At 36.6% G+C, this 24,236-nt stretch overlaps 1 protein-coding gene across 1 annotated transcript in view; it reads right to left on the minus strand.

Moving 5' to 3' along the window:
* LOC127434049 (ciliary neurotrophic factor receptor subunit alpha-like) overlaps positions 1 to 21,907 on the minus strand; it is a 290,499-nt gene extending 268,592 nt beyond the window's left edge. The window contains exon 1 of the mRNA XM_051686497.1: positions 21,716 to 21,907. The gene's annotated coding sequence lies outside the window, so the exon portion shown is untranslated. The remainder of the gene's footprint in view (positions 1 to 21,715) is intronic.
* Positions 21,908 to 24,236: the final 2,329 nt, after the last annotated feature.

Here is a 24,236-nt window from a genome sequence, read left to right on the forward strand (position 1 = left end):
CAAATGACCTCTTCCTACTGTCTGTGCATCGTGCATTGAAATGACCAATGAAAAGATGTTTAATCATTCTATCTGTTTAACAAGTATCACCATTGGTCTTGAGAAGTGTCCGTCCAAACTGCGTATGTCCTGCCTTATGTTTTGAAGAGTGTCAACTATAGCGTCTGCTCATCTATAACATCACCACCAAGGTAGTGTATCTGCTATTGTTCTTTGAAAACAGTGTTAAAATATGTACAACAATGAAAGAGTCCAAAAGCATTGATTTGTGTAAATAACAAAAATTTTTAGTTTGAAGTGTAATGAAGAGATTGCCTACATTGTGCTGGCTCTGTGATTTCCCTGACAACCAAAGCCATTCATGCACTGATCATCCATTCATTCATGTCAGGTGGCTTTAAAAAGTAGACTATACCAGCCATATTTCCATCTTTGCAAAACCATTAGTGAAAGCTAATTCTGACAGGCAATTTATGCTTTGGACCTAAAAACGCATCTCAAAACCGAACTGTCCACTCAAAATCCAGACTAGAAACCCTAGTCATAAAACGTCATGGTTACTTGTGTATCCTCTGTTCCCCGATGGAGGGAACGAGATGGAGGGAAATGTAGTGACATTAGGGGTCACTCTTGGGAGCCCAAGACACCTCTGGTCTTTTATAAAAGGCCAATGAAAATTGGTGAGTGGTATTTGCATGCCACTCCCCCGGACATACGGGTATAAAAGGAGCTGGTATGCAACCACTCATTCAGGTTTTATGCTGAGGAGCCGAGAAAAGGTCCCGGCCATTTCAGCGGGTAGTTCAGCGTTGTGGCAGGAGGGACACAATGTCTCATTCCCTCCATCAGGGAACGGAGGTTACACAAGTAACCATGACGTTCCCTATCTGTCACTCACTCGACGTTGTGTCGATGTAGTGACACTAGGGGTCCCTATACAAAATGCCGCAACTAGCTGAACTGTGTTACGTGGGGGGTGTCCTTCCCAAGGGGAGGACACCACGGAGACCACACCTCGCCTAGAGAGAGTGGGGATATTTAAGTGGAAAATACGTCACATGGTCTTGCCGATCATGTGGAGAAGTCTCATGGTAGATCCTACCCAACAGGGGAGGAGTTACTACAAACATGGAGATTGTGGCAGAGGGAGCTCTGCCCAAGGAAGACACAGTTTGCCAACATGTAAACGAATTAGCGGAAGATATACATCGCATGGGGTTACCTTACAGGGAACCGCCACATGTGGAGCACCTACCCCAGAACAGGGCTCTTAGTTAGCACGTGTACTGGGCCAGCAGCGAGTCTCTCCGAAAACTCGACTGTCACAGGGCATGGAGGAAGTCAACCAGGGAACATAGTTTGTGAACACTACTGGGAATTAATGGCGCACGTCCTCAGCTCAGAGGAGGTGAAAGGCGCTATGTACAAGCGATACACCCGGCTGGCTATCCGGGTGTAATATATATAATATATATATATATTTATTTATATACATAGTATATTATGTATTATTTTATTTTATTATAATACATAGACAATTCAATGTCTAATATTTAAAAATCCGAAGCAGCACAAACGAAACTTTTACCGGCACAAACCAGCACAAACGAAGCACAAACAAACAAGAATATTTGGGGTGAATTTGGAGCATGTGGGGGGCTGAGTGACTTCAGAATGACCTATAAATATTATTTTAATATCTAAAAAACCGAAGCAGCACAAATGAAATTTTTTACAGCACAAACCAGCACAAATGGAGCACAAACAATTGAGCTTATTTTGGGTGAATTTGGAGAATGTGGGGGGGCTGGTGACGTCATCGCCTATAATTCAATGTCTAATATTTAAAAAACCGAAGCAGCACAAATGAAAATTTTTACAGCACAAACCAGCACAAACGGAGCACAAACGATTGAGACTATTTTGGGTGAATTTGGAGCATGTGGGGGGGGCTGGTGACATCATCGCCTATAATTCAATGTCTAATATTTTAAAAACCGAAGCAGCACAAACGAAACTTTTACCGGCACAAACCAGCACAAACGAAGCACAAACGATTGAGCCTATTTTGGGTGAATTTGGAGCATGTGGGGGGCTGAGTGACCTCAGAATGACCTATAAATATTATTTTAATATCTAAAAAACAGAAGCAGCACAAACAAATTTTTTACAGAACAAACGGAGCACAAACGATTGAGACTATTTTGCCGACGTTTTGTGTTGGGTGGGGTGCCAACTTCACGCAGGTGCTCCTTTTATACCCGTATGTCCGGGGGAGTGGCATGCAAATACCACTCACCAATTTTCATTGGCCTTTTATCAAAGATCAGAGGTGTCTCACGCTCCCAAGAGTGACCCCTAGTGTCACTACATCGACACAACATCGAGTGAGTGACAGATAGGGAACACCTGTTTGATAGAATTACTAATTTGCTGTAAAATCTGATATAGAAGAGCTAGCAAGACAAGCATCACTTGATCCCACATCAAGTGGGCTATATCTTACATTTTCCAAATTATGGTGTAATCATCTTCCTGCATGTCCTCGTTTGACTTACTCTTATCAATGTCCTCTGAGCAGCGTATCTCCATGGCTTCCTTCCTTCTCATTAACACACATCTCCCCTCTAACCATTATCCTCAGCCACCATAAAATGTCAGTAAACACCTAATTTATCATAGTTTGTCACAGCGCTGCCTCCTGCTCTGCAGAGAACTTCTAACCCTGCTTCGAGAGTTCACATATGATGTGGGAAAATGATAAACAGGTTTAGCTTGCTGTTGGTGAAAGAGGGTTGTGCATTAGATGCGAGTGATGTTCAAAGTTTCCCCCTTGAACTTAGCTGTAAAAAGAAAAGAGGGAGCGGGTGTTTGTAGAAGAATTGTCGGATGCTAGATGGAGTTAAAGTAAGCAGCACTTTATATAAGCTTAACATTGTTGGGCCTACGCAATTAATGGTAATAGTAATAAATTTCAGTGTTTGATTTTTAAATATATTTTGGTTAATTTTGTACAATTTTGGTACTGTGTTTAGTTGCCACTTGATTTCCAATGTAAAATCTGGGTACTGAAGCAAAACCACTTGAGATCTATTGCATTACACCGTGTACCACCTGCAATGTACTGATGATACCAGAATTGGCTATCAAACAAATGTCAGAGGGCTGTCAGAGGCTGATAAAATCCCTCAATCCCATGTTCAAACCCTCACTGATGTCTCGCCAGGTTCCCCGAGGTGAAGCACTATAGCTTAAGTGCTCAGTACACTGTTTCCACCTCCTCATTCTCCATGCTGAGCACCCTTTTGTGTCATAGGTTGCTGAATTAGTGTTAACTAGGCAACATTTACATACTTTAAACTTTGTAATAAGACCAGGCTTTTTCAGGGGGATTCTTGGTTGTGAAGCTTTGATACTTTAAAGTAATGCATCTGACAGCCATGTTGCTTGTTCATGACAGACATTTGTGACACAGTGTCAAAAGTGAGCATTAACATGATACAGCAGCTTAGCTCTGTTTCAAATCATTGTGAGCTGCCTTGCTGCCTACATAAGTGGAACCTCAGAGTGACTATGTTTTGGAAACACAATACATAGATAGCAACTCTTTGTGTCATGTAATTAGCACTTCCTATGCAGAGCACACACGACACTCAACTAACAACTGATTTCAGTATGATGTTAGCATGTTGCTAAGCTAACGCCGTGATGCACTACTAAGCCAAAACTCACACTGTAAATACAAATATTGAGTAAAATAAATAATAAAATTTCTATCTATGCTTTTTGACATTAATTATATTTATAAGTGATATTTATCTTCCGCCATCTTGAATGCATTTTCTTTTATTTAAAAATAAATTGTAAGGTTATCTTCTCCCTGAAGTATACACGCGATGCTGCCCCTGATAGCATACGTTCATCACCCAGACGTCTATTTGATGTGTGTGTTTACATCAGGAAGACATATTATTTACGTTGTTTGCTCATCTGCAATGCATCTATAAGAAGTATGTCAATAAGTATGTTTCGGACATCAATAAGACATTCATCAGATGTCTTTGAGACATTTATGATTTAGAATGTTTGTCAGTCTGATCTTTTTAAGATGATTAGCAGATGTTAATTTGTTTGTGATGCTTTCCAGGTGAAAAGATCTAAAACAGACATCTCAGACATGTATGTGTGCTATCTGGGGCCATAGAATTTGGCCAAACGTAGGTATCTTAAGGCCGAAACAGATGCTTCTAGCTACGTGAGCTTGATTTCATGCACACCTGCTTTCCAAAAATTGTCAGACTGCAATTCATAACACAATGCAAGTATGCGTTGCATTATCAACATCGCCACAAGGGCCGCTATAGCGAACATAGGTGTGCACTGTCTGTGTCTACAGTGAGTTATCGCTTTCAAATCAACTACTGTCATGTCAAGAGAATATTGCTGTGCAAGTAAGGTAAAGTCAATGTATTTATAGCAACTTACCTGAATAATAACACATCCAGTTTAATGTCAAACACTTTTGAAGGTAACTCTATCACCCCCATTGAGAATTGAGGTCTGTTACTGCCACAGTAACGCAAGAACGCATGTTATGTATGTTCAGCAAGACCATGCAATGGCAATGCGTTGGCCAAGCGCTCGCATCTGCATACGTATACTTGCGTATGTTTCTGAATTTAGAATACTGTAGGCAGCTCACTAGGTTTTGAAACCAACAAATCCCTTCACAAATTTGCAACCATTAGAATCAGCTCAGGGACTGAAAAAAGAAAAACAGTTGTTAGTCTTAATTAGTCTAATCAGTTTTTCAATCATAACTAGCATGTGTTAAACATGTGCTTGATTACCTGAGAGCCCAAGTCATTGAGTGGAAGAAAATAAAGCTTGTGCCAATTAAGTTGCCAAAGATTTTTGAAATGTGGCTTACTAACAAACTGTTCTCTCTTAACATCAGTTTGAAGTCTTGTTTATATATATATATATATATATATATATATATATATATATATATATATATATATATATATATATATATATGTGCCAATTGCCTGGCTAGGTTCATTGTGCACAAGCTTTGAAGTTCCATACACTTGGTATTGTCAAGTCATGTCAGAATGATAGTATTTACATGATGAGCGTGCAAGAACAGTACAAAAATTTTGTAATAATAGAAGTCAATCATTTTGATGACAGGCTTTGACATTTCAGAATAACTAGAGCAACATTTGAGATCCTACTGACATTGATGATGATTTTGATGATATTCTCTGAGCTAATTATGAATTCACATGGCTTATTGAGGCAAAGTCACATGGCTTTTTTTGATGCTCATCTACACTCACCGACCACTTTATTAGGTACACCTGTACACCAACTTATTCATGCAATTATCTAATCAGCCAATCGTGTGGCAGCAGTGCAATAAATTAAATCATGCAGATACGGGTCAGGAGCTTCATTTAATGTTCTTATCAACCATCAGAATGGGGAAAATATTTGATCTCAGTGATTTCAAGCGTGGAATTATTTTTGGATCCAGATGGGCTTGTTTGAGTATTTCTGTAACTGCTGATCTCCTGGGATTTTCATGCACAACAGTCTCTAGAGTTTACTCAGAATGGCGCTCAAAAAAAAAAAAAAAAAAAATCCAGTGAGCGGCAGTTCTGTGGAGGAAAACGCATTGTTGATGAGAGAGGTCAACGGAGAATGGCCAGACTAGTTTGAGCTGACAGAAAGGCTACAGTAACTCAGATAGACCCTCTGTACACTTGTAGTGAGCAGAATAGCATCTCAGAATGCACAACATGTGGACCTTGATATGGATGGGCTACAACAGCAGAAGACCACATTGGGTTCCAATTCTGTTAGCCAAGAACAGAAAGCTGAGGCTGCAGTGGGCACAGGCTCACCAAAACTGGACAGTTAAAGACTGGAAAAACATAGTCTGGTCTGATGAATCTCGATTTCTGCTGAGGTACACAGATGGTAGGCCCACTGCAGCCTCAGCTTTCTGTTCTTGGCTGACAGAAGTTGAACACGATGTGGTCTTCTGCTGTTGTAGCTTATTTGCCTCAAGGTTCAACATGTTGTACATTCTGAGAATCTATTCCGCTCACTACAGTTGTACAGAGTGGTTATCTGAGTTAACGTAGCCTTCCTGAGCACTTGAACCAATCTGGCAATTCTCCATCAGGCACCAACAATCATGCCAAGGTCAAAATCACTGAGATCACATTTTTCCCCATTCTTATGGTTGATGTGAACATTAACTGAAGCTCCTGACCCATATATGAATGATTATATGCATTGCACTGCTGCCCCATGATTGGCTGATAAGATAGGTCAGTGAGTGTATATTCCAATTCAATATGTATAAATGTGTCATTCTGAATAAAACAAATTTCCACCTCAAGCGAGAGTACAAGTTTATGCGCATTTTGGAAAATAATTTGCATCTTGGTGTTTTCAACCAGTATTTTTATGCGATATCCCAAAATTCAGATGAAAATGCATGGAAGGATTTCCAGCTACTTGCACACCTAAACAGCATCATTTGGTCTTCTTTTTGTTGCATAAGCTCTAATAAGCTTCCTGTGTTTGTCAGTATGTAAGTCTATTTTTTGTCTGACTTAAATCACTTGAACGCACATCAGATCATGATTGCGACTTTTGAACTCGCAAAAGCTTCCCAGGGGGACTTGAAGGCATCAACTGTCATGCTTGCATTTTTTCTGATGACAAAGACTAATGCATTTTGTTAAAAATCTACTTCTGACTGTTTACTTAAGATTTTAAATCTTGAATGCACGCTTTTATCCTCTGCCAGGTAAATTATACGGCGCTATATTTTCCAGAACACTACACCTAAGCTGTCAAAGCTCACATGCAATTACATGCAGTTTATTGCAGTCTGGTTTTATTTGCAGTGACCATTAGCGCATTTGTTTACTGCTTTCTTTTCCCATGCGCTAAATTGCCAGTTAATCAGAATGTCTCATGACATAAAAAAGGACAAGTGCACATTTTTGCAAGATGTTAATATATTTACCCCAGATTCGGTCCGCCACCTGTGTTGAACTTTTGTCAAAATCTGCTCATTTTAGAAATGGGTAATCAGCATGAATACAAAGGGAAACTATTTACGAGATAAGAGCTACTGTTTGTGTCGTAATTAATAAAGGTCTTAGGGAAACAGCCTAGCTATGGAGTGAGTGAGCATTAATTATGAGTGTAGAGACAGAGGTAAAGAGGAGGCCATTCTCTAAGCAGATTAACTACTTCCAATCATCTGCCCTACTTCATTATGGTGATTAAAATTAGATGAAAGTGTAAATAATCGTTTGTTTTGTTCCGTGCAATGTTCAAAGGGGCTACTAAAATCACTACTACAGTGATTCATACAATAACTATTTTAGAAGCTGATGGTAGACAAAAGTCAACTATGCTCTCAACAGTGCCAGACAAAATTAGAGCACAATATTGTTTGCTTTTTCTAACTCAAACACCTGTTCTGAGATGAGTCATAGAGAAATTCAAACAAACTGTCATTTATTCGGTACCTTCTGTTATTTACTTAATTTGGCATTTCATTTTTCTGTATCAGATATTCAGAGCGCATCCGGAGCACATAGGATCAAAGACTTGAATCCATTTTCAGGATATTTCATATTTAATGGAGTCTAAAACGTGTCTTTCTGCTTTTCATTTTAACTGATGATTGGTATGATCTCTGCTCTGTGAGAGACACTATAAAGGTGGATTTTCTTTATTAAAATCCACTTTTAGCATTCTATTCTATAATGAATAGTGTTGTAAAGTAGTTAACGAATAATAACAATGTTACTAATTTAATTAACTTCAATTTTTCAGTAGTGTGACAGGAGCTCAGCTATAAAAGTATAGCTTTCCCAGTAAAGATCTTCATTTTCCAACAATTAGTGCTGTAGCGTCACAATTTGATGCACAAATGAATGCATGAGAGAAAATAAACAATTTCCTTGTATTTAGCGTCGGGAACTCTGATTCACTTTAGTGAGTCAGTTCTGTTGAATGGTATACAGTATGGAAATGAATGAAATTCAGTCTCTTGCATGACATACAATACAACAAAAGTATTTACAAATTGTTTGAGGAAAGATAATAGGTCTTTGAAAAAAGACACAAGTTATTGATATTATTGAAAATTAATATTATTTTTAAGAATTTATTGATAGTGTATAATGTACTGTATAATGTAATTACATACATGTATTGATTGAACTGTTGATCACATAATTTCTCAAATAAATCTGTGCAGTTGGAATGGTGAGATTTACAAGCAATTTCTGTGGACAAAAAGCATTTTCTGTTGAAACCTCTCTTTTAGACTGAAGATATACCAGTCAGTTAAGACCCCTAATGAGTAAACAACGGGGGTCCTCATTCTGAAAATATCGTCAGGCTGATGATGTCAGCATGCTCAGCATGACATTTCATTGTAATCACAGTCCAATTATTTCTAAAAAGCTGCAAAGACAGATTCAAACAAATTAGTTTTCCTTTAAAATTTGCCATCTGTTGATGAGATAGAGTCATTTGGTGCTCATTAAGTGGGCAGTTAGGCCACCTAGACACCCAGCTCACTAACACACATCCTTATGTGACATAAAATAACCAGAGACATATAGCATCCAAATGTTTTGTTTGTGATTGCACTGATTTTACTTTGTGCCAGCCCTGAAAAAGTAAAATACAACTTTTTCATAGCAATAAGAATTTCAGTATTTATCTTCATGAATAACTCTATTGCATGCAGCTTTTTGTGGAGCACTGGAACAGACAATTACATGATTATACTGAAACTAATATGCAAATATAAAACGAATTACCAATTAAAAGTTTTATTTTATTTTTTTTTATTTTTTTGGCATTTTTTTTTTTTTTTTTGGCATTTTTTCCTTGTGTTACAATTCTTTTTTTTTCTTTTTTTTTTTTTACTCTTTCTGACACTTTGCCTGTAAGACGTCTATGCAAACATTATGTTGAATGTAAAATGCATGTGTTACAGCACTGCTACATTTACTTGAGAGCTGTAGGTTTGCAGTCGAATCCAATATAGTTGTGCTTCCCCATCCTTCAATAAAAGCCTCTTTGCAAAGCCTTCATTACATTGAGACACAACAGTCAGTGCTGAAATGTGCTGCTCAGACTGTTAATATCAGACTGAAATGATCAGGGACCTTGAAAACAACAAACTTCAGCCGCTGGTTTCTTACATTGTGATCCTTCAGAAGGACATGCGGTGCGGTAGATGCTACATACAGCTACAGCTACATACAAATAAAAAAATAAAAAAATAAATAAAAAAAAGTCAGAAGTTCTTTTTAGTCATCATGTCACATGGGTGGGAATGTTTGCGCTATCTGTGGGTGTATGCGCAGCAACTGTTGGTTTATTGTAGGCAATTTGCTATTTTCCTGAGAAATAGGTAATTGTGCTAAGACATTTCAAAGGGACGTCTGTTTTCAGCGCAAACCCTAAACTCAGTTCCTGCATTTGCAGTTTGGATATTCCACCAGAAGGTGGTAATAAAGTTCATGTCCAAACTCTGAAAATACAGAACATTAAATTATGTCCATAATTTTGTAATTCTGTTGTAGCCGTTTTATGAAACAAATATTTATGAGATTGTGTTTAACTATCTATATATCATGGTTTATTTTTACATGGTTATATAAAATTATTATTATTATGTTAAGGGCTATATTCACAGTGTATGTATTTATGTATTTATGATCTAATTTATTTTGGTGATATGAGTGATTTTTAAGCCACTGCAAAAGGGGCAGGTGGAAGAAGTTGGAGAGAGTAAAATGTTTGGATTTTGATTTATTGAATTATTTATTTATTTTTTTTACCACTTCTTAATTTCGCCTCGTTTAATTTGAATTTTGAAATATTTTTGGTACCATTTTTTTCGTGTTTCAATAAATGCATTTACTTTTTCAAAATCAAAATCGATCGGTAGAAGTGAAGTTTGTTCCGGTACAATCACTGTTTTTTTTTTGTTTTGTTTTTTTGGGATTTTTTCCCCTTTTTCTCCCAATTTGGAATACCCAATTCCCAATGCACTCTAAGTCCTCGTGGTCGCATAGTGATTCGCCTCAGTCCGGGTGGCGGAGGATGAATCCCAGTTGCCTCCGCGTCTGAGACCGTCAACCCGTGCATCTTATCATGTGGCTTGTTGAGCGTGTTGCCACAGAGACATGGTGCGTGTGGAGGCATCACGCCATCCACCGCGGCAACCACGCTCAATTCACCATGCGCCCCACCGAGAACAAACCACATTATAGCGACCATGAGGAGATTACCCCATGTGACTCTACCCTCCCTAGCAACTGGGCCAATTTGGTTGCTTAGGAGACCTGGCTGGAGTCACTCAGCACGCCCTGGGATTTGAACTAGCGAACTAGCGAACTCCAGGGGTGGTAGCCAGTGTATTTTACCACTGAGCTACCCAGGCCCCCCGGTACAATCACTGTTAATAGTAGCCATTAATTGTGTGTCAGTAGATGAAATTAATAATGCTTATATTCTCTATAATTTAACGGAGCGTAAATCCAAATCCTGACGAGAACCACATTTTCCATGCGTATAAAAGAAGTGTGTCACTGTCATAGAAATAAGCCTGACATTCAAGGATTCAGTTAATGTACAAAAGAATGTAAGTCCATATTTATATTATTCTAATTAATTGCGTACATTCAAATTACAATACCAACATCTTCTGAATGTGCTGTCTATATCACTGATGCTTGAGGGAATGGACTATTTAATAGGATGCAGACAGTGCTGTAGAAGAACCTCAGAATTAAATTGCACTTGACCCAGCCCATTAGTGTTTTGCGTGCGTAATTTCGCCAAACCCACTTGCGCCTATACTTAGCGGGTGCTTGCATGAAAATACCAAAACATCATGGCCATGCCCACTAACTATGTGTGTATGACTTATGGCATAGTGCTGCACTTAGCGCTAGCACTCTTAAATTAGGGCCCTAAGTAATTACAGAGATATTCTATACAGAGTAATAAACTTCCGCACTTTTAATTTTGTAGAGAGTGTAATGGTCAACTTGTATCACGTGAATCTTCTCTGGCCAATCATATAACTGCTGACGTCAATGGAGCGTAGTTTTGTGCTCTGAGTTACATTATGTTTCCATATTGATGAATGAAATCTTCTATGTCAAAAGATCAAGGAAAATTGTATTGCTCGTGATATGACCCCTTCAACAGGTCGTTCAAGGAATCCATGCAATTTCCAAAGCAGCTGCAACCATTAAGCCATATTAATGAGATGAAAGTATTTTTCTTGAAAGAAACAGCTTCTAGATGGAGACAATAACAGCTTTAGGCAGCAGGGAGCACGGCTAATTCAGTATGCTTAGTGAAAACAATCGTATCACACCCAGCCTGCTTGGATTACAGGCCAGATTGGATCCACCTGCAGGGCTTCACAGCGCTGGTAATAAAAGTCACCGTTTTCAATTAAAAAGACTTTTAAACACTCTAAATCTAATCATGCTTGCATGTGACAATGCGAGTTATCGTGGCATGTTAAGTTAAGAATAAAAAGCTATTATTTTTCAATGGATTTCACAATATCTTGCAGCCTGGGTTTGCAGATTGTATAATTGTAGAGAGAAAGGGAAAGACTTATGCAATATTAAACAGACTTTTCTTGCCATTAAGACGGCTTAATAGTGCTGTTCATTGTTGAGACAAATGGTGCTACTTGAGCTGCATTTTTAAAAACACAATTTAAAACATTTTGCTGCTGTGGAAAGTATGTTCTTTAGTATATAGGAATAGACAGTATGACCAAATCTTGCATAATGGTATGAGTAATTTTATATTACAGTAAGTACTGTATTTGTACAAATATAGTTATTTTTGGAAACAATTTATTATTATTATTATTATTATTATACATTGTTCCAATATATATATATATAAAACAAAGTTAAAAAACTAAAAACTCAGTACAACTAATACTGTAAAATGTATATTTTCAACTTTGTTTTTCTACCAGTTTCTTATGTAGTTATAAATAACCAATATACACACTTGTATCCAGATATCAATCTAATTGTATATTAATGCACCAAACCTAACTGTCAGTGAAGTAAAAATGAAATTTTATAGCAAAAATTCAACCTCCGAATTGCACTCACCATTGTATACGTGTGGTTTCTTCCTGGTTTCTATGGGACCTAAACCTATCTCCAGATTCTCTACTGGTTGGCACATTTATATCACTTTATGGTATATACTGTCATATCACCCAGCCCTTGGAACATGCTATAGTCCTAGTATCCCCTGATGGCTTTATTTACTTAATAAATAAAGTTCACTATGCCATCAAAATGCTATGCAAGAGGTTATACAAGATGTTGCACTTGGAAGATTGACCAGGTGGCTTGTGTAGGATGTTTAGGACCAAGGCATTACACATGTGCCATGTCCGGGGCCCTCAACCTTGAATATATGCCAGGGTTCAATGTAGCTCATGCAGGGGTGTAAACAGAGAAATATACCCTGGCATTTTCCCCAGTCCACTTAGTCAGATGCCAAATGGGGAATGCTAATGCAATTAATGTTTCCCAGTCAACAAAACACATCCCCCCTCTTCTAAATTCTCCAGACCCCTTCCCTTAATAAATTAGTGTGTGCGCTATCAAAAGCAGTGTCATGAAAAATGCAGACAAAACATAAAAAAGCAAAGCAAAGGGGATGGAGGGAAATTGGGCAAATAACTCTGCCTCAGAGCGCTAACACGATTTGCGATGCACACACTGAAGTAGAAGAGTTCCGTCTGTTCTGGTTCTCCAAGAGTAGGAGGGCAGGCCACTCAGATGGCATGATTTATTTATTCATTTCCCTTTCTTGTTTAATGGAAATATAAAAGCCTGCATTGATTAGAGTTTAAGGATCAGCAGTTAATAGATTAAAAGCTCTATGTCGTGACCAGAGAAAAGCTCCACCATTGTTTTGCAATGTGACATTATTTTGATGACAATTTTGCACATTTCTGTAAACCATATTGACTTTTACTTGCGTTGATGTTTTTTTTTTTTTTTTTTTTTGGGGGGGGGGGGGGCATTTAGTCTTTTTTTCACATTAAAGGGATAGTTCACCCAAAAATGAAAATAAAAAAAACTTATCGTTTACTCACCCTCATGCCATCCCAGATGTGTATTGCATAACTTTCTTTCTTCAGCTGAACACAAATTAAGACTTTTAAAAGAGTATTTCAGCTCTGCAGGTCCATACAATGCAAGTGAATGGTGGCCAGAGCTTTTTAGGTCTAAAAAGCAAATAAAGGCAGCATAAAACTAATCTGTACGACTCAAGTGGTTAGATCCATATCTTCAGAAGTGATATAATAGTTGTGGGTGAGAAACAGATCAATATTTAAGTCTTTTTTCTTTTTTTACTGTAAATTCTCCTTCCTGCTCAATATGTGGTGATATGCACAACGAATATGAATCTCCAATGACAAAAGAAGAAGAATGTGTAAGTGTAAGTGAAAGTGGAGATTGACTGTAAAAAAGGACTTAAGTATTGAACTTTTTCTCACCCACAGCTATCATATCGCTTCTGAAGATTTGGATTTAACCACTAGAGTCTTATGGATTAATTTTATGCTGCCTTTAGGTGCTTTTTGGACATTCAAAGTTCTGGCCACCATTCACTTGGATTGTATGATCCTACAGAACAAGATAATCTTCTAAGAATCTTTTTTGTATTATTCATAATTCCCATTATTTTCAGTGGTGATTCTCTTTAGATTGTCATTAATATACTACAGTACATTTTCTGTATTAAGCTGTATCTAAATGTGTTTTTGTTATTATTATTATTATTATTATTATTATTATTATTATTATTAATTGAAGGCATTACACAAATTCAAATATATATATATATATATATATATATATATATATATATATATATATATATATATATATATATATATATAGGCATTATGGTGCTCAGAATTATGGGAAATGTGAAGAATTGTATTAAAAATAATGGTACAATGTATTTTTTTATTGTAAAAATACTTTCCACTACCCTAGCTTAATTTGCAGAAATAACTATACATTGTCTTCATAATCCCCATTATTCTCAGTGGTGATTCTCTTTTGATTCTCATTACTGTACTATAGTACTTTTTTTCTACTGTAAATATTCTGCAATTGATTTATTTTATTTTATTTATTTATTTATTTTAGCATATTGTACATTAAATGCATTGAAATGCTATTTAAATAGTTCACATTAAAGTCCTGAGAATTTTTTTATGTTTATTTATTTATAAATATGGGAAATAGAATTGGGGTAAATGTGCATTAATAATAATCATAAAAAAATGTGCCTAATTGAAAATAAACATAATGTCACAATGAATCCAGCCTGTAAATATCTTCAAATTGCCACCTACTTAGGATCTATCCACTCTAGTGACTAGAAGGCATGACTTAAGATGTCTCTTTAAAGATTGGTTAAATATTAACCTCCACATTAGAAAGCGTGAGGGATCAGGTAACTGGAATTTATGTAATAATACTCAATGACAATCTCCACATTGTCAACAAACAGGAAGGGGGCCACTGAAGGGAGGACCAAGGTTAAGTCACATGCTCCAGCTAAACGAATTAGTTATGATTCAGGTAGTGACGTGGCCTGGCTTGGGTAATAGAAGACACTTTGTGGTTGGGTTTAAAAGGCAGAATAATAGATTCCATGCAGCTCAGGGGTTGATTAGCTTCAAGTGGAGGCAAATCTGGAGATGTCCAGTTTGAGAGGAGGGGCACTGGGGTGGGGGTGGTGTCAGTGTGTTTAGATATTCATAAAAATAGGCTGCCTTTGATAAATCAGCAGTTCAATTGGAGCCCCCAAAGGTGTGAATGAGCAAATTCATGGATGGATTGTAAAGCACATCTAAAGACATGAAAATGAGTTTCAGTATGGTGGTATCCTTGCAATATGTAGATAAATATGTCTACGGTATGTATAATTTCTATGTCCAAGCAAGAGCAATAGATCTGAAAGCAAGCAGCAATGTGCAAAGACACATTTACAATGAAAATAATCTGTATGCACATAACTACAGTGCACGCAAGGCAGCACTGTATTGATTTTCCTCAAACATTTTGTTTAGGGTTTATTTGAAATGTGTTGCACCCATGCAGTTAATTTAGCCTGAACTGCTAAATGAGCTTGACACTATTCAAACTTTGTTTTTTAGACAATTTCAGACATAAGGCCTAATCACACCAAGACCAAGACAATTATTTTCTCTGGCTTTATGAAAAGCAAATTCACTCCCAAACAGTTGGTGGTGCTTAACAAAATTCAATATTATTCCATTATGCTAGGTGACACGATGCATCTTTCTGCTGGTGCGACATCCTTCTATCACAGTAAAGGCAGAGAAGAAGAAAGCCAAAACACTACTTAAGAGTTTGCCAGAAGTCATAGGTTCAAAAGACAATCAAGTTTTATTGTGAACTTTTCTACAAAGAAAACCAAATGGAGTTTTCAGCCCCATCAAGAACAACAGCAGCAGCAAGGACAAGTTTGTCATGTTCTGCACAAATTATACAAGTGTAAGTTACAGAAACTTATACAAGCGTTAAAGTTTTACCACAAACGTTTTCGGTATTTTCAGGATGTCCGGTTTGCAAAGTAACTTTTGGTGCATTGGCACCACCAACATACTGGATTTTGTAGCTGCAGAGGCTCGTGACTAAAAGCACTTATCTCATTGGCCAGTCAGATTTCTTCACAGTCCGTAAAAAAATAGGACTGCTCTCCTAAATAAATAAAAACCTTTTTAAACCTCGGATTAAGCAACTTAGGAGTTCATTTTTCATATTCAAAGCTCCTTCGCAACAAACATTTGCATTGGAAATTTGCACCGAATATTTTGGCTTGGTGTGAATAGGCCTTAAAGGCATATTACGGCTTCAAAACATGTGAAGCTCAACAGCATTTGTGGCATAATATAGATTACCACAAAAACATTATTTTGACTTGCCCCTCGTTTTCTAAAAAAAGAAGAAAAAAAAAAGAAAAACGACAATTTAAATCACTTTACAGTCCAAATTATACATGCGTTTTAACATAAGAATTAATGTAAGTGCTTTTACAAAATTATAAGTGTCACATTTCTGCCTTTTAAACCCTCCAAAAATTGTCCCCATTGACTTCCACTGTAAGTGTCTCACTGAAACTTTGATTTGTGCTTTTTTTTAAAGAAAAGGAGGGATGAGTCCAAATTATTTGTTGTGGTAATTAACATTATGCCACAAATGCTGTCAACTGAGTTTAACTTGTACTGAACCCTGAATATTCCATTAAGTATAATTATATAATTTTTTTTATGATGTACTTTTTTTGAGAAATTAAGATCAAAGTTTGCTAATCTTCCTTTGACTTACATTGATATAATGTTCACAATTTTTTGCATTCTGAATTCTTATTTGTCTTCTGTTTTTTTTTTTTTTTTTTTTTTTTTTTACATTTGTTTGCATACCAAATTGTGATTCTAGTGCACAGTTGACAGAAAAACAATAAATTAAAAAAAATAAGGTTGCACACTCTAATATATTGATGGACCGCCTTTAACTTTGATTACGGTGCGCATTCGTTATAGCATTGTTTCAACAACATTATGCAACGTCACAGCATTTATTTCCATGCAAAGTTGCCTTAATTTTTAGCCGAGATCTTGTATTGATGACAGGAGAGTCGAACCACTCCGTAAAGTCTTCTCCAGTGCATCCCAAAAACTTACAATGGGGATAAGGTCAGGACTCTGTGGTGGCCAATTCATGTGTGAAAATGATTCCTCATGTTCCCTGAACCACTCTTTCACAATTTAAGCCCGATGAATCTTGGCATTGTCATGCTGGAATATGCCGGTGCCGTCAGGGAAGAAAAAATCCATTGATGGGATAACCTGGTCATTCAGTACATTCAGGTAGTCAGCTGACTAGACCTGACCAACTGAAGCAACCCCAGATCATAACACTGCCTCCAAAGGCTTGTACAGTAGGCACTATGCATGACGGGTGCATCGCTTCATGTGCTTCCCTTCTTACCCTGATGCGCCCGTCGCTTTGGATAGGGTAAATCTGGACTCATCAGACCACATGACTTTTTTTTCCATTGCTCCACAGTTTAAACTTTATGCTCCCTAGCAAATTGAAGTTTTTTTTTTTTTTTTTTTTTTTTTTTTTTTTTTGATTATCCTCACTAACAAGTGGCTTTCTTGTAGCCACACAACAGTTTAGTCCCAATCCTGTAAGTTCTCCTCCCATTGTGCGGAAATGCTCTTACTTTCACTATTAAACATAGCCGTGAGTTTTACTGTCGAATTTTTATGATGTGACTTCAAGTGTTTTAGTGATCCCCAATCATGATCATTCAAGATTTTTTTCCAACCACATTTCTTCCACAAAGATGTCGGTTCACCACTATCCTTCCAGGTTTTAATAATGTGTTGGACAATTCTTAAACAATTCCAGTGATTTCAGCAATATCCTTAGTTGTTTTCTTTGCTTGATGCAGGCCAATAATTTGCCCCTTCTGAAACACAGTAACATCTTTTCCATGACCACGGGATACGTCTTCCAACATGGTTGTTTAAGAAATGAGAAGCTACACACTGCATCAGTTAGGGTTAAAAGAATTGTTGTCAGCTGAAACATATTAATCACTGCAATAATGATCCAATCATAGGCTCTTAAGTATCTGCTTATTTAAATCCAAACGGCATTTTTTTTTGTTTTTTTTTTTTGGCCAGGCAGTGTAGAAACACTGTTTTTTTTTTTACAAGAAATGCAACTGCAGTCTATATTGCCTTTTTATATATGTAAGTTGGATAAATCCTTGTACAACCGTGTGGAAGACAAAACGATGACTTGCTGTATCTTTTCGAATTAAAATCTAATTTAATGAAAACTAAAATAGCACATGGAGTTGGCACGAAATTCAATATCAAATTCGAGGCGACATCATATTATTTAGCTCAGTGAAGGAATAAATGAGTTGAAAATAAGTATCTGCTCAAAAATTCTTATTAACCACATAATACATTTTTCAATTTCATTGACAAGCAAATGAAATGATGAATAATTCTATCAACAAAATAATTAAAAGAGAAGCCACCAGATCAACACAGATGGATAAATCAGTTTTATAATATAGTTATAAAATAGTTATAACACTTTATGATAAGGTTGTGAATGTGAACTAACAATGAACAATACTTTTAGAGCATTTAATAACCCTGATTAGTGTTCATTTCTACATATACATTCTTTAACATTTAAATTGCATATTTGTAAATTAGTTAATGCAATTTAAACTAACTTGAGCTAACCATAAACAATAGTATATTTATATTAACATAAAAAAAAAAGAAAAAAAAAGAAACAAAAAAAAAATTTAATGTAAAAAATTCTGTTTTTATTACAGGAAGAATCTATACACTGGCATTAAATATCATGAACTACAGATTGAATAAATGCAGAGTTAACTCTCATTTTGGGGTGAACTCTGCCTTTAATAAATCCATGATAGTCCATGATATCTAATGCTAACATATAGATTCTTTCTGTAAAGTGTTACCACTAAGCTCATAAAGAGTATGCACTATTTCTACTCCGTGCGGTCTTGGTTTAAATATGAGACCGGTAGCATACAGTGGGATCCATTATCTTGGCAGATTCCTTGAGCACCAGCTTCTAATTTGCAGAATTTGTGTATGTTAGGGTGGAGAGCATCATCAGCCCCGTTGTCTGTGATCACCCTGCGCTATGACATCTGTTTAGGGATGTTTATCCAAGGGGTAAGTATGTTAAGGGAAATATTATGCTGGTGTTATTTTACATTTCTCGTGTTTGAATCATAAACATGGCTCGGAGGCAGTACGGAGAGATTAGAGGAAAGAACATGAGCATGGGGTCTCGCTCGCACCCCGCGAGAAGAATCCCAACTGCGATTAAAGACCAAAAAAATTTCTACATGTAGAGCGTTCCCTCCAAGACTTTTATGCGCCAGTAGGAGAGCGTTAATTTAATTAAGCCTACCGGTGCGCGTGCACCGCACGTTACCTCTTTTATTGAGCCTGCAATGTTTTATTTACGTCCAAAAGAGCTCCCGGACCAGCCCGTGTAGCTTTTTTCCCCATTTGTGTGGACAAAGTCAAACCAAAACCAGGTGCCAAGCTACAGGCTGCTCATATGACAGAAATCCCCTTTAGTGAGGGGTTTACGAACTAAAATGCAGTGCAGAGAAAGCAGAGACCCTCATTTAAAAAGAAAAGTCAGTGTCCGGCAGCCATTCAGTCACCGCTCTCAATAAGGCATGAAACAGGGCGTCATTAAGGCAGTGTCAGCTCTGCCAGAGTTAAGCTGACCCCCCTGTGGGCTAATGTGAAGAGGGCAGAATCTTTAAAACCAAAGAGAGAGAGAGAGTTTTACCCCCGCAACATGTCCTTGTTTTACAAATTAAGAGTTTTAGCCCACCAGTAAATGGATGTCACTTCCCAATAAGTCAAAAGTACCAGCAGATAAGCATGACAAAGGTTAAATCTTACAAAAATGTGTTGCAATAACATGTGTGGGTCACATTTAACCCCATAATTAAAAGAAATAAGACATATCTATGTTAATATGAATAAACAGTGCGAGTTCCATGCTGTACTTGCCAAATAGTGAGTAGTTTAACTTACATGTTATAAATGCTTAATAAACACATTTACACTTGTATAATAATTCATGTTTTATGTCAAAATGCATAAAAATAGAAAATTTTTGCTACAGTTCGCTTTGTTTACGTACTGTAATGAGTCACTTGTATTGTCACTTTCCTTGTCACGTTGATGTCAAAAGAAGGGTTTTGCCTAGTTCTAGTTACCTAAAGTCCTCTGTAAAAACACTTTTCAGGTCTTAATGCTCAATAACAGCATATATCATTTTAGATACATACAAATTAGGCTTAATGACCATTAAACCTTACTGAACTTTATGTACATAGGTTTCTAATTCATGATTTATGTCACAATGCACAAACATAGACACATTTTGCTACAGTTCGTGAATATTTTATTTACTTTAATGAGTCACTTGTTTTGTCACTTTCCTTGTCATTTTGATGACAAAAGAAGCGTTTTACCTAGTTCTAATTACCTAAAATCCTCTGCAAAGCACTTTTCAGGTCTTCATGCTCATTAACATCATCTATCATATTATACATACAGTAACAATTAGGCTTAATGACCATTAAACCTTACCGAACTTTATGTACATAGGTTTTTAATGTTGGCAACTCCTTCTTCATATGTGTTCACTTTATATTAAGTAAATTTTTTTTTTTTTTTTGATAGGTTACTAATGTAAATATTTGTTAAGCATTTATGTCATGTGAGGTAAAATGGCTCACTATTTGGCAGGTATTGCATGTAAGTCACCATTTTTAAAATCAGTGTTAACTATTACCATTTTATTACGCTAATATGTGAAAAAATAATAAAGCATAACAACTAAAATATTTAGTAATTAAATAGTAATAATTATATTGATTCTGATTTGGATAAAATAGCATTGCATATAGTATGAACTACTGTAATATAGTAAAAATAATAATAATAATAATAATAATAATAATAATAATACTGTATCATGGTAATTAGAATCTCCATTGAAAATAATTACAATAAAACTAAAAAGTAAACATCTTGATGCATGAATGAAAAATCAGAGTGCAAAATATACTTAACTGTTTTGAAAAAAAAAGAAAAAAAAAATCTTAATGGTCCTAAAAATCATGTTCTTTATGCTAAATACTTTTCTATTGATTTCAAGGTGAAATGTAACCTGGACATGTTTTCGTGAGATTCACCCATAAAGAAAGTCCAATCAGGCAAATGAGAAAAGCAAAGACAAGGAATCCAGGCAGATACGACCACAGCCAAAAGAACAAAAAGCGTCAAACTAAACAAGAGAAGGAGGAGATGAGGAGATTTCCACTCAAACTAATCAATCAGCTCTTGATAATGGCTTCCATGAGTGTTGACACAGGGTCATCTCGTCCCCTGACCCGCGCCTTCAGGGCAGCGGCTACAGAAAAGGCATAGATAACAGAAGCTGCAGCTAATTGCCTGCCTAGTGTCAGGGCTTTGAAAAAGCCCCTCCACTTTCACTCTTCTATTCCTGTTTACCCTGATCCTCACCCCTGTTCCCCTCTCCTGCGAGCTGGCCACTTTGTTTGCCTTCTCCTCCCGGAGTGAGGCTGTGTGAATCACATTTCTCGCATGGTGCGCACTGTCTAACGCGCTTGCATCCTCTAACACGTGCATTACAGGCAACGGAGAGCCAGGGATACTTCTGGCTACTGAATACTGTGACACCAGGTTCAACTGGGAAATAATCCATTAGGTGACATTTGCCAATCATTTGTTGATCCCAACAGCCTCCAAAAGCTCCCAACTAAGATCCCAGAAAAGCTAAAAAAAAAAATTGTCCACCTTATGATGCCTTCTTTGTCTCTCAATGCACAAATAAACTTGCAATGCATGCAAATAAATCCAGCAAAATGAAAATAAATAATGAGCCTAATAAAAATGAGTGACAGTTTATAAAAAAAAGGTACTCACTTAAAAAGCGTTGGCTTCCTTCTCTTGCCTTATCTTCCTCTCCTCCTTAATATCTCTGTCTTGTCCTCAATAGATGCACACAGATGCAAGAGTGTCTATATATGTGTGTGTATATGTGAAAGAAGCTCCGTTAGAGAAAGTTGCTGTGCTGTAGGCAAAGGCGTCTTGTGTGTATGTGTGTGCGTCTCAAGCAAAGGCTCACACTGCACTGGCTAAAGGGAAACCAAAGCACTTTTAAACTCGCACTGGCTCCCCATGTGACCAGATCCCAGCAGCCAGTGAGGAATATATTAGTGCTGCTTCCTCTGTCCACAGTGCACCCCCTAGCCACTGCTACAGGAAGTGTGCGCTGCCAGAAAGAGAGATGTGGATTTTATTGCTCAGATGTGGCTCTTTTATAGCTTAGAAGACTTAATTGAGATGTAAGATGCATTCCATGTAAGTATTAGCTTTGTCTCAGATGCTTCTCCTAAAATGCATTTGAAGAAATACAAATTGACAAAAATTAGACAATTGTGAACATACAGTTGTGGAAATACTATAAAGCTATAAAATTAACATGGATAGCATAGCTTAGATCATTTGGTTTTGGTGAAAATTGGATGAGAAATGTTTAGTTTTGATATCTCTGACTTTTAATCACAGAATTTTGCATCTTGGCAAATCTGAGAACAGTTTTACATTACTAAGATATCTTCTGAAAACCTAGAGGAGAAATGTGAGATTACTGTATTGGTGTTGTCCTCAGCAGAGAACATCTGAGAAACAAAGAGACTCAAGTAAAAGTCTCCATTTGTTCTCTATTTAATCTCATTGCTGTCTAGGAGAAACAATTGAGGTATTCAATACGTCAGTTGTGATTTCCCCTTTCTTTTCAGCATTTAGTGGGAAATAGGCATGCCACTTTGCAATCATTTTGTGGTTGTCACGTTTAAAAATGCACTAAAATTTTGACCGTATCTTGAGTTTTCTCCTTGCATCTGTTTGATCTTTTTACCTGCAAACTCAAAATCAATGTCTTTAGCAACACAAACCAAACATAAAACAATGCGGACCTGCCATCAAACATAACGCAAACAAAACCATCAACGCACACCAAACGTAACTTACAACACACACCAAACTAAATAATCAACACATACCAAACGTAACATACAACACACATCAAACATAACAAACAACGCACACAAATCATAACATACTACACAGACCAAACATAACAAACAATGCACACCCAACAAAACAAACACACACAAAACGTAGCATACAACACAGACCAAACATAACAATGTACACCAAACATACAAACATAAACAAAACGCAGCATACAATGTAAATCAAACATAAAAACACACAAAACGTAGCATATAACACACACAAAATTTAATAAACAATGTACAGAAAACATAGCATGCAAAACATAACAAACAACGTACACCAAACAAAACAAACAGCACACACAAAATGTAGCATACAACACCAAACAAACATAAACAACGTACACTAAACGTAACAGTCAATACATTCCAAACATATCAAATAATGTACACAAAATGTAACAGACAACACACACCAAACATAAAAAAACAACATACAACACACAAAATGTAGCATACAACACCAAACAAGCATAACAAACAACATACACCAAACATAACAGATAATACAGTCCAAACATAAAAAACAACGTACACCAAACAAAACAAACAATGCGCACCTGCAACTAAACATACACACACCAAATAAAACAAACAATGCACACCAAACGTAACAGACAACACACTCTAAACATAACAAACAACATACATCAAACAAAACAATCAACACAAACAAAACATAGCATAAAACACATCAAACTTAACAATGTGCACCTGCCACCAAACATAAAGCACGTAAAAAAAAACAACATGCACCAAACGTAACAAACAACACACACCAAACATAACAAACAATGCACACCAAACACCATACATAACACTTTGTCTGAACCAGATGTTATACAAAGTTTCCAGTGACAAGCAATTTGCCTGTAAACACTAAATGTGAAACAAAATCACAGCCAATCAGAATATATTTGATGTTTAATATACAGTTATGAGGAACAGGATTTTTGACCAATGAGATTTCATTGTGGACGGACATCGCATTGCAACATAGCAGAAATAGAGACCAGGAGATCTGTCTCACGACAACTTGCAATAATTCGTACAAGATGGCGCAATCGTAAGATATTGTACAACTTGGCTTGTACGAAAAGGTGCAACTTTTATTCCCATAGAGACCCACCAATCAACAAATAGAATTTCAAATCGATACAATAAAGGCATCAAATTTTGGCTAGCCTCTTATTCAACACTTAATTTTATAAAATTAGGAAATGTTAGTGAACACATTGTATTACTCATTGTACATTTAGTCATGCAAAATAAATGACTGATTTATGTCAGTGACCTGTAATAGGCTTTCCTCGTCTCATTCAAACCCGATGTTTTCTTTCTTCCATGCTACACAAGTTATTTTC

Source organism: Myxocyprinus asiaticus, chromosome 43, assembly GCF_019703515.2.
Source record: "Myxocyprinus asiaticus isolate MX2 ecotype Aquarium Trade chromosome 43, UBuf_Myxa_2, whole genome shotgun sequence".
NCBI classification, from domain to species: Eukaryota; Metazoa; Chordata; class Actinopteri; order Cypriniformes; family Catostomidae; genus Myxocyprinus; species Myxocyprinus asiaticus.